The following is a 12,318-nucleotide window of genomic DNA, read 5'->3' on the forward strand; positions in this document are numbered from 1 at the left end:
TGTTACAATGCGCATTTCAGTATTCATTTCTGATGAAGAAAAGTCTTTGAATTCGTAATTTGAGAGAAAATATGCATTTTAATAGATTTTGAAGGTGAAATCTACAGTTAACTACAGAGTTTACCCTCAGCGAATGTCGTTTAAGGCAGAAAGAGAATGCAGGAGAACTACTCTTTGCTTGCTTTTTCGTGGGGATGGCAACAGTGACAAGCAACAGAACAATGCAGCATTTTTATTTCAGAATCTTTAATGAAAAGAATGGGGAGCACAGGAGGTGAGCAAATACAGTTTCAAGCTTAGGTAAGAAAAATAAGAAGGACAATTTTATTACTCAATAACTCTTCAATTGAAAAAAAAAATGAAATAGATCCATTTCTTAATTTTTCAGTGGTTCTAAATGGGGGAATTTGCTTTGGATTTGAAGGGTATTTTTATTTTATTTGCTGCTCCATGCGAATTAAAGTTCTGGGGGGAAAAAATATTCAGAAGAAATTTTGTTTCTGATCCCGGGGACTTTATAAAAAGGAGAACTCCGTGTAACACCTCTCAGATGAAATTTCCTTTTTCAAAACCAGAAAGAGAGATTGTATTTTTCACCTCTGCTTCACCCCACGGTATTTTCCAGAAGACCTGGGTCATCAGGGATGAGTGACATAAAGTAGCATTCGCACCTCGCTTTGTCAAGCTCATGTTTTATTTCTCTATATTTCCCCCATTAGGGACTTTATTTGCTTTCTCCTGCTGTTTTTTTTTTTTCCTTTATTGTTTCAGTCCCTATTTACCTTTCTAGTTTTGTTTGCTCCTGGGCGATGTTGACTGGGAAACTGAGGTGTAAATAATTCTTTTTTTATAGACATAAAGGCCTTTTCACCTGCAATTTCACCCTCTCATGTCATGTTTTAGATGCCAGTAAGCAGGTTCATCTAGTGGGTTTTTTTTTGGGGGGGGTCAAGTTTTTTTATTTTATATTGCTTATACATATCAGTGTGTGAACAATGTCATACCTGGGTATCCTACATTTTAGTACAAATAAACATAATATTATTACTCATAGTTATTACATTTCATTTTCATTGTTTCATATCTAATTCTATCACCATTCAAAACCTCCCTCTTATTATTACATATATCTTGTTACATTAAAATACTAGCTTAATATCTATGCTTTGCTATGAAACTATGTGGTCGGGCTTAATTTTGGGCGAGGAAAATAAAGGGAAAAAATTGTGCCTCTTCCTACCAGCATCCATCAGTATTCATCTGGCTAGCATCCTGTCAGTAAGAGAGTTAAGGGTTGTTTGGAAAGTGAAACAGTATTTGCTGTGTGAGCAAGAAGGAGACAGCAAGGAGCCTGGGCGTGGCTTAGCTCAACTGTTCTGTACTAAAGCTGGTTGCTGCTGTGAAACTGAAACTCCTTTCCTCTGCTTGTGTTTTGCATTTGGAAGAGATTTTTTGTTAGGTGGGGAGGGGGAGTAGAACTCCTTAGCATCAGAGTGTGTTAATAATAATAATAATAATAATAATAATAATAATAATAATAATAATATAGGAAATTCTAATGCTTTGATGGTCATTTTGAAAAATCCTTTCTTAGTGAGCACCTAGAAGCCAAAAGGAACATATGTGCCAAATTTTAAGTTTGTAGGTTTTACGGTTCTGAAGTTTTTATGATAACCTGTGAGTTGTATTTCACTTTTATATACATCGATGTGTATTGTTGTTCCCCTCTTATTTCTATTTCTATTCTAACTTTTATTCATGTCACCATAGTATTCAAAGACATTTCTTTTCTGTCTTCCATCTTCCATCCGCTTTATTTTTCACATTTCCCTTATTTAACTCTTCACATCTGTATATATTAAAGTTTCATTCTTCTTCCTTCCATTGTTCAGTGTTTCAATATACAATTCTAATTACCAATCACAATATCATTTAAATATATAGGGTAGATCTATTCGTGTTCCTTCCATTCATCCAATCCTACTATTAATATTTATATTCCTCTAGTGTTCTAGATAAATAGATCGACACAGAAGTGGAATTATACACCCGCGTGCTCATTTGCTATGGAAATTAGTAGTTTTCTCAAGGTCAAGGAGATAATAGCAGACAAGGAATGAAAACCAAAACAAAGCCTTTGGGGTAAAAAAAAAACCTTGTCAAAATGGCTTTGCTTTAAACCAAAACCATGCAGGAAAATAGTCAAAATCCAGTCCAGAGTTCCAAGTGCCAGGTCAGGGATGCCAACCAGTTTAGAGGTCAGAATTACTCCCTTTCCTAGTAAGAAGCTTCTTAGACTGAGGTTGCTCTTCAGTCTACTCACTGGATGTGGAGGCTCAAAGTTCTTCACATCATCATCAGCAGACTGCTTTAAGCTGTTCAGATGATCCCTGGGTTTGATCGGCCTCAGGTGACTCTTGGCTTTGGGTCAAGGGAAAGCATCATAGGAATTTAGTGTAATACAGAATCCAAACTATACATAATCAATCAATCAATCAATCATTTGATCACTCAACAGTGAGACTCTGGTGAAGCAAGTGCCTGCATTTTCTGGATATCATGAGTAAAGTACCTCTTCCTTCCCCGTCCTTATGTTGTGTCAGCCACCTGTCAGCCACTGGTGCCTTCAGCAGTCGAATCAGAGGAACAGAGGTTGTGGGAGTCAGTGTCGGCATCAAGGCAACCTGAGAGCTCTGAGGGGGGAGAGGGAATGGAGCTGTCAGAGAGACAGAGGGGGAGCCTGGACTGTCCATCAGCCCTCAGATGGAGAGTCAACAGCCCCCAGGTCTGGAGGTGGCTGATGAGGAAGAGGAGAAACATCTGGGTCCAGTGCCTGATGTGGGAATGCGCCGAAGGCCGAGGAGAGGAGAACAGTAGAAATCTATGGGCGGGTTCTTGGGATGGAAGAGCCACCCTAGCTGTGGGGATAAAAGGCAGCGGGCAGAGATGAATTGACGTGGTAGACAACTATCCATCTCTCAGCCTCGCAGACTTGTTAGCCTTTGTCAAGAGAGAAACTTTTTGCCAGAGCTGCTAGTGGTCCTGATAGAGGAATATTTGAGTTAACTTCAAAGGGTTTGTTATCTTGGGGGAGCTAAGTCAGAACACCTTATCACTTTCTATAGCGGGATGATCGAGAGCATCCTATCATATTGCATTACAGTCTGATTTGGAAGCATTACTGCTTCGGATAGGAAGACAGAGAGTGGTAAGTGCAAAGAGTGGTAAGAATGGCAGTAAAGGTTATTGACACTTCAATCCCCTCTATACAGGATGTAGTACATAAATGATGCTTGAGCAGGGTGCACAGGGTTGCGTGGGACACTACCTAATCTCTGCATAGCTTGCTCTCCTTGTTACATTCTGGAAGGGGGCTTTCAGGTACCCAAAACAAAACATCCCGATTCAGTCAGAGTTTTGTTCCATATAGCATCAACCTTGTGAACTCTCAAGTTTCCTCTTTCCAACATGTATTCAAGATAGAAAGTGATTGTGTGTGTGTGTGTGTGTGTCTGTGTGTGTGTCTGTGTGTGTGTCTGTGTGTGTGTCTCTGTGTGTGTGTCTGTGTCTGTGTCTGTGATGTATATGTATATTTTTGAGAACAGGAAACAGAATTTCATTTTTAATGTGTGCCAGTGTGCCCACAATAAAAATAATAATAAAGGTTGTCTGTCTATCTTTATCTCTATCTCTATCTATCTATGATCTATCTATCTCTATCATCTACCATTCTTATTCTCTGTTCTCTTTCTCCCCCTTTATCATCTGTCTGTCTGTCTATCTATCTATCTATCTATCTATCTATCTATCTATCTATCTATCTATCTATCTATCTATCTATCATCTATCATCTATCTACTTATCAAGAAACAGAAGCTCTCTGGAGTAAAAGAGATTACAGTATGTTTGGGGGATGTAAGAAATTTGTAGACAGTGACACCCATTTCACAAAACACAAGGAAATGTATCTGTGTCCAATGAATTATTTTTTGTCCACTTCCACCCATAGAACCAACGGATTCTCATTTGGAGCAGTGGTGATTAATGTTCATTTTGCTCTGTGACAAGAATGGAAAATAAACCTTTCTGCACCCTTTGTAATAAGACAAGCATCTTTTGTCATTTGGTAGTGATGGGCACCTATGATAATTGATTGTTGAGCATCCTGATCAGTTTGATCCCTGATGGGACGAGTAGTAGCAGTTACAATCAGGAGTATCAGGTGGAAAAGTAGCAGTATGTCTCACTTAGCTTCATCATTTGATTAGGAAATCCCCCCAAAATGAACCTCACGTTAAATACTTTTTTAAAAAAATGGTTCTTGAACCAATAACATGGCTAGATATCTATACAGGTAGTCCTTGACTTACAACAGTTCATTGAGGGACCATTCAAAATTACAGCAGCACTGAAAAACAGGGACTTGTGACCATTTCTCAAATAGTATCCCCATGGTTACATGATTTACATTTGGATACTTGATAACTGACCTACATTTATGATGGTTGCAGTGTCCCGGGGTCATATGATCCCCTTTGGCCACCTCTTCTGATGAGCAAAGCCAATGGGGAAATGAGATTCACTTAACAACCGTGTTAACAGATAACAAATAATCAGAATTGGAAAGGACCTTGTAGGTCATCTAGTCCAACCCCCTGCCCAAGCAGGTGACCCTACACCATTTCTGGCAGATGGCAGACCAATCTCTTCTTGAAAGTGCCCAAGCAGGTGACCCTACATCATTTCCGGCAGATGGCAGACCAATCTCTTCTTGAAAGTCTCAAGGGATGAAGCTCCCACAACTTCCGAGGGCAAGCTGTTCCATTGGTTGATTGTTCTCACCTGTCAGAAAATTTCTCCTTATTTCTAAGTTGAATCTCTCCTTGCTCAGTTTCCATCCATTATTCCTCATCTGGCCTACAGGCGTTTTGGAAAATTGCTTGACCCCTTCCTCCTCTCTGTGGCAGCCCCTCAAATATTGGAACGGTGCAGTGATTCTCTTAATAAAGGTGGCAAGAAAGTTTGTAAAACGGGGCAATTCTCACTCAAGAAACACCTCACTTAGCAACAGAAATTTTGGGCTAATTGCAGTCATACGTTGAGGACTACCTCTGTTCCATCTCATCATCACAATGGGAAACATGTTTTTTCCAGATTTTTTTTTTTTTATATTATAGCATAGTAGCCTTTATTCTCTCTCCTCAAAGGTAAAATGTGCAATATCCATTTGTCAGAGCAATCATTTGAGCAAATAAGGTTTTGGAAGTTCCATTCTAATTTAATTAGTATTTTAATGTGGTTTATTTAAATGTCTAGGATTTAAAAAGAGGAGAAATATAACCATTGCTTTTAAAGATTGAGTTTGGGATTATGTCTCTGGCATTTTGCACGAATCTGGAAAGTTATATTTCATTCCACATTCATAAGATTTCCAAAATTTATTTCATCCTGATATGCTACAGCTATAAGCTGTTCTCGTGGGGGTTTTAAAATATTTTTAAAACATTTAAATTATCTTTCATAGTACCCTACTTTTTATAGAATTTATGCACCTATCTATATGAGACATTAATTGTAAAGAACTACTAGTTCCCTGTATACATTACTTCCTAGCAACTTTATTTAATCTATTCTTTTCTATGGAGATGTTATGTTTTATTCCCATTTCCCCCCGAAAAAAAACATACTACCATAATTTGTTCCTAGAATGTCCAGCTAAAAATCCAAATGACCTTCCAAAAATCTAATCTGGATTGAATCTTCTAATAAATTATTATTATTCTTTGTTATAAGCCACCTAGAGTAGTCACACAGCAAAATGGATAACAAATAAATTGGGCAAATAAATTTAACAAACAAATAAATGCAGTTTATAATAATATTGTAAACATGGGGAAGATTTTGGTTAGCAAATGTGCAGTTTGGTGAACTGCATGTTCCTTTTCAGGGATGTATTTCTAGCACATGTTTTTAGGTATAATGTGGCTATTCTCACCTGCTGTTTGTTAAATATTTTTTTCCCAAAGAGATTGTTGTTCTCCCTAGAGTGAAAATGTCATCTACCTCTCTCTGTAATTCTTTTTTTTTTCAATTAATCCCTTCCTCTCTCCCTCTTCCTCCTCCCCTTCTATTGAAGAATTTGAACAATACAGAGATGGATCATACTTGTATTTTCATTTTCCCACAGGATTTAAAAGTATTTTCCCATATAATTGCCTAGAAACACTTTAGAATTTCTATCATGATGCTAACTTTGTGGTCTGGGATGTATCTATGCATTTTAAAAAGCAGGAGTAAAAAAAGAAGACCTTAGATCACCACTTATAAGGCTAAGTCCAATGACAATATGGAACAATTCACCCAGAGTTCAGTTCTTTATTTGTTTACACACAGCAGACAGAAACTTGCCAGACTAAACCCTTACTTCTCCCAGACTACAGATAGATCCTGGGAAATTGTAGAGAACTGTTGCCAAATTCAGGCTAAAACCAAAAATGATGTGGAACTATCCATCCAAAGTTCAGATCTTTATTTGATTAGACATAGCAGACAGGATCTTGCCAGAGTAAACTCTTATTTCTCCCAGCCTATAGATAAATGTTAGGAAATTGTAAGGAGTTGCTGTCCAAATTATCTTTCTTGGCCTCCAATTCAGCTCTGAGCTGGGTTGCCTCTTGTCTCTCCTCACCATCCCAATTTCTGGAATATGTTCCCTCCTTCCTTGGAAATTGGTGCTCTACATGGCCATGGGAAGTTGGCCATGGAGTCCTAGATGTGTTCTCTGTCTCCATTCTTAATGCTTCCAGTGATCAATAGGATAACAAAAAATGAAGAAAGTGCTGTATTTCTGCTGTTATTTGTTGGCGCTTTCCTATTATTATTCATTTAATATCTACTCCATTGCAAGGTAGGAAATGTTCATCAGATGCCACCCTTAAATTCAGAATCTGAATGCAGTGTGAAAAAAAAATCCCTCACCCATGAAACAAATACTTTACGGAAAACAAAGAGACATCAAAAATTATTCTTCTTAATCCTTGCAGAGAACAACCGAGTCATGTCAAAATTGATCGTCATACCAAAAATGGCCGTTGCACCATTTATTTGTCCTGACGGCTGCTAGGAGAGATCTACATGAGCTTTTGTAAGCCTCATCCCACCTCTTGAGTGACCCACTTGAAAGCCACCAAATTAGTAGCTCCTGCTTTTCTGTCTGTTCCTGGTTCCCCATTAATCTTCTCCACATGATAGGCTTCAGTTCACACTTGTGGCTGAAATAATAAGAAAGCAATTGTTGTTCCAAAGAATGATCCTATTTAAAGCATAGATTTCAACTCGAAGCAAACAGCGCCATTAGAAACTATTGCACAAACACACAACAAAGACTCCATGGTGTTATTCAATTCCAGTCAGCCATTCCACCTTTACTTTTGTTTTCCCTTTCTGTCTTGAGGTTATTTCTGCTGTTCAGAAAAAGCTTCAAGCAATGCTGTCTTTTCTTCTAAGCATCATTGTTGTGGTGCATAGCAATGATGCAACTTTGTTTTAGAATGCTTATAAGCACATCCTTGGGGATTTATCACTGAAGACAATTTTACTAGATGGTGTTTGGAATAGTCTACAAACTGCCCCTCTTCCCATCCATCCCCAGGCACTCAGAAAAGTAAATTTGTGAACTTTTGGTACAAATACATATTTTTATGCAAGGAGAAGGCAAGAGGGAAGGATTATACTTGCAGTGAGATGGCTAATTTGCATGATGCTACTTTTTTTAAAAAAAATTGCCAACATTGTGGTGTTGATACTGGAAGTCGCACTAAAGGGGATAGATAAAAAAAGTAAGAGTTTGGAACAATATCTGGTTTTAAAAGTAATAAACAAAAGACACACAATTTTGTCCCATATTTTTTTAATGGGATCAAACAGCCACATAGAATTGATAAATAAAAGGAGGGGGGGTTGAGAAAAGGGTAAAATATTCAGGGGTTACCAAAGCAAATACAAACAATATGCTTTCCAAAAATAATTATATTAAAATGTGTGATTCGATAAAAAAAAAAGGCATTTCAAGATAGATTAAAAAGGAAGCAACTGTAGTTTGAATCTGAAACTCAATAGACAAGAGTCCATTAATCATTGCCTGATTAAGAAAGTGTAGTATAATCTGTTTTCCCCTTATAAAGTTTATAAGCGAATATTGTTTTTTGCACCTTCATTTAAAAACAAATTCATAGATTGAAAAGGCTACAAGACTGAGAATCGTTCCTTTAATCGAAATGTAAACAGAACAGTTCTTATTCAGCCCTGTCAAGCTTGATGATAATCATTTAGTAATTTTTGATTGTACGGAAATAATGGATTTTCCACTTATCTAGGTTGGCTAGACTCCTGAATCTATGACCCAAGCATTATAAATATATCTCTGAACTGCATTTCCTTCGTTAGATGCTTGTTATACCTTTACAACATCCAATAACTAGAGTGGTAAACAAATAGGATTGCCATTATGAAAGGAACCGGTGAGTCTATTTAGCTGAATTCTTAATTGGCCCAATAAATCTTAACAATTATTGTTTCAGACTGGTGCACATAACAAAGTGTCCATGAACCTCCTGGCAAAGTTTTCCAAATGAATGTTAGTACCTTGAAGCTAACTTTGCTCTGGCTTCCTTATCAAATGTTTATTTTGTCCGTCTGTAGTAAATTCTGAATTATTGATTTTCAGGCTGCTGAAATCCACCCTAAAGAAAAAAAACAAAACAATAAAAGGGGCTGCAGTTGTAAATATTCAGTTTTTAATCTTCCTTCTTTTTTTAAAAAAAGTATATATATTTAATTTTAAAAAAAGGAACTGTAAACGCTCCTATTGTGTAATTGTAACACTGTTTTAATAAGCAAGTTTATCAAGCAAATATGCAGCGGGTAGAATTTAGAAATGAGTTCCACACTAGTTGTATACAAGAACAAATAATGTAGGCTTCTTCACATACACACACACACACACACACACACACACACACACTGGAGAAAGTGCTTTGGACTTCACATGAACCCATGAACACCTTAGTATTTATTAAAACAGCCTATTTTTCAGTATTGTACCTAAACTTGTAAAAAAAAAGATGTGGGGTGTTTTCTTCAGGCCTCACAACAAATTCGAGTTGGAATAACAGAGTTGAAAAGGACCTTGGAGGTCTTCTAGTCCAACCCCCTGCTTAGGCAGTAAACCCCATACCATTTCAGATAAATGGCCGTCCAATCTCTTCTTAAAAACCTCCAAAGTTGGAGCATTCACAACTTTTGAGGTAAGTTGTTCCACTGATTAAATGAACTCTTTAAAATGAACTCTTTAAAGCAGCCACCTCCTTTGGTCCCATTATTATAGTTCATTGCACAGTCAGCCAGATGTTTCTCCACCTATCAAGTACTTCTCAGGGATTTGGGATAGACAGATGTTGATGTTTGATGGTGTTAAAGGTATCATGGCAGGATGTCAGCTGTCCCAGGTAAAGCTGCCTTTTGCAGTTGACTGATGGTGAATTTGTCAATGCCGATGATGTTCCAGTTTGGGATTGCACCCAAATGACCTATTATTTCTACTGCGTTTGCTTTCTTCTTATTGTTATTTTTGCAGACTTATGCAGAAGCTTGCTTTAATAAATAGCAGAGTATTGCTGCATTTATATTTATATGCAATCTAAGATATTTGTTTCAAATCATTTTGAAGCTTGTAGAACTTTAACAAATAATAGCAACAGCACTTACACTTATATACTGATTCACAGTGCTTTACAGCCCTCTCTAAACAGTTCACAGAGTCAGGCTCTTGCCCTGAACAATCTGGGTCCTCATTTACCAACCTCAGAAGGATAGAAGATTGAGTCAACTTGAGCTGGTGAGAATCAAACTGCCAAAATGCTGGCAGTCAACAGAATTAGCCTGAAGTATTGCATTCTAACTACTGTGCCACCATGGCTCTTACAATGTGCCCAACTAGTTTTTTTTCTTAAACAATTTATTTTAGAAGATGCCTTGTGATATATTTTTGATCCTGTCTGCTTGATGCTTTACTTACCTGTGTAGTTTGCTGTTGTTGCTGTTATTGTTGTTGTTGATTTGCTTTGTTTTAATCCTTTTCCTCCATGAAATATTCCAAGATGTAAAATTGTAAATAAATATTGGGCAGAATGCATCCAAATTAAGTCTTTAGTCTTCTGCATTACACAACCGACAATTATTTTCTTAATACTTGCTTGCTTGCTTAATTTTGTTTCTAGGATTGTTATTTTAAGCAACTCCATCAAAATGAAATGCACAGTCAAGTGGAAAGACAAGGAAAAAGCCAGCTAATTCAGTGGAAAAAAAAAAAAACACTCAAGAAACTATCGAAAGTAATGTCAGTTAATTGAACCCAGAGCTATTATAGGATTATGATGCACATATATTTATTGAAATATGTAAAATTAACTACTTGCTTTTCCTAAATTATTTAGCTACCCAATAGAAGAAGAAGAAGAAAAAATCACAATTATTATTGAAAGAGGTGGAGCTTTTATTGTAAAGCACCATTTCATGATGTCTATATAGGGTCAATTTCTGATGGTTTTCCTTCAGCTGTTTCTCCTTAGCCATGGTTTGAATCAGATCTATGTTGATTCATTCACTGGACTCGTTGGAAAAGACACTGATGCTGGGAAAGATTGCAGGCAAAAGGAGGAGGAGATGGCAGAGGATGAGATGGTTAGAGAGTGATCTTGACACAATGACATTATTTTGGGCAAACTCCGGGAAATAGGAGAGCACAGGAGGACCTGACATGGTCCATGGGATCACCAGAGGTAGTATTCAGCCAGTTCAGACCTGTTCTGGAATACCAATAGTGGAAATTTTGAGTAGAACCAGCAAATACCACCTCTGGCTGGCCCCATCCTCCCACCCCTGCCATTCCCTGTCCTATATTCCCTTGTTTTTTTTAGCTCAGCTAATTCACACAACAGAGCGGATTGCTAAAAAGCAGCTCAGCTCACCAGCATTGATATAGAGGGTGGTCTCTGAGCCCTGCTCTCAGACCCAGTAGGAAAATAATTGGAATCCTACCACTGGGGATCACCAAGAGTCAGACATGACTAATCGACTGAGGCATAACAAAATGTGGATTTATATTTCTTCTCTCAAAAGCTTGCAGCTGGCCTGCTGCATTAAGTCCCGTCATTAACCAAGGAATGCATAGCTGATGGTTGTCAGAGCAACAAATCTTGTACTCAGAGGTCAGTGCTTATCAGGACAGAATGCCTGGTGCAGTCTCCTTCCACGATGCTATCATGAACACATTTGGTGTTTGGCTACTGCTTGACACTTGCCTTAATACATCTGCTACATCTGTGGTATTCAGCAGCTTCTGACCAGTTCTGGAGAACCAGTAGTGGAAATTTTGAGTAGTTTGGAGATCTGGCAAATGCCACCTCTGACTGGCCCCACCCCCATCTCTTCTCAGCCTCCCGAATCCCAGCTGATTGGCTGGGTCTTCTTTCGTTGCCCTGCACAGGAGAACGGAACTGGAAAGCAGGTTAGAGGGGTGGGGAGGGAGATTTAACAACATCCTTCCCCTGCCACACCCACCAAGCCATGCCCACCAAGCCATGCCCACAGAACCAATAGTAAAATTGTTTGAATGTCATCACTGTTGGAAATGAGCATCATGTGCCCAAGGGATTCCCTTCCTAGATAGACATTTATACAATCACGGGATTAAATTTATGTAAGACTATTTCATCAATCAGATTCCTCTTGGCTTGTCAAGGAAATGTTTTATTATGTATGCAACTTAGTTACAAGCACATATAGAATAGCAGTGTTGATAAGCTGCCTAGAACTTCAAAACCCATTACATAATGTGACTATGATGAAGCACCCTTGCATAAATGTCTCCAGAGGTATAATTGTAATAAACAAACATAGCCAATGCAACAGAACAAATCAAAACTTAATCAGATTTCCCCCCTAAAAAATGTCATGTTCTGGCCAAAGTTTACTAGTTTGATGAAGGAACTCTTCTGAATCCCCGGAATAAAACGATGAATGAGTCGAACCTTTTTTTAAAATAAGAAAAAAAGTCTGAGTCTTCAATATAAGAGGGAAAGATCAAATAGTTTTCACAACAAGCCATCATGACAGCTAAAGAAAGACAGAAGATGAATGCCTTGGGCAACAAAAGGACGTGTGGCAACTGAATGTAGACTTCCGACATCAAACAAGAAAGGACAAGAAAAGATACCTCAATCGAAAATGTCAGCAAACAAAAGGAAACAAGAAGGAAAG

This window comes from Pseudonaja textilis, chromosome 8, assembly GCF_049901715.1.
Source record: "Pseudonaja textilis isolate UNSWEBS1 chromosome 8, rPseTex1.2, whole genome shotgun sequence".
Taxonomy (NCBI): Eukaryota; Metazoa; Chordata; class Lepidosauria; order Squamata; family Elapidae; genus Pseudonaja; species Pseudonaja textilis.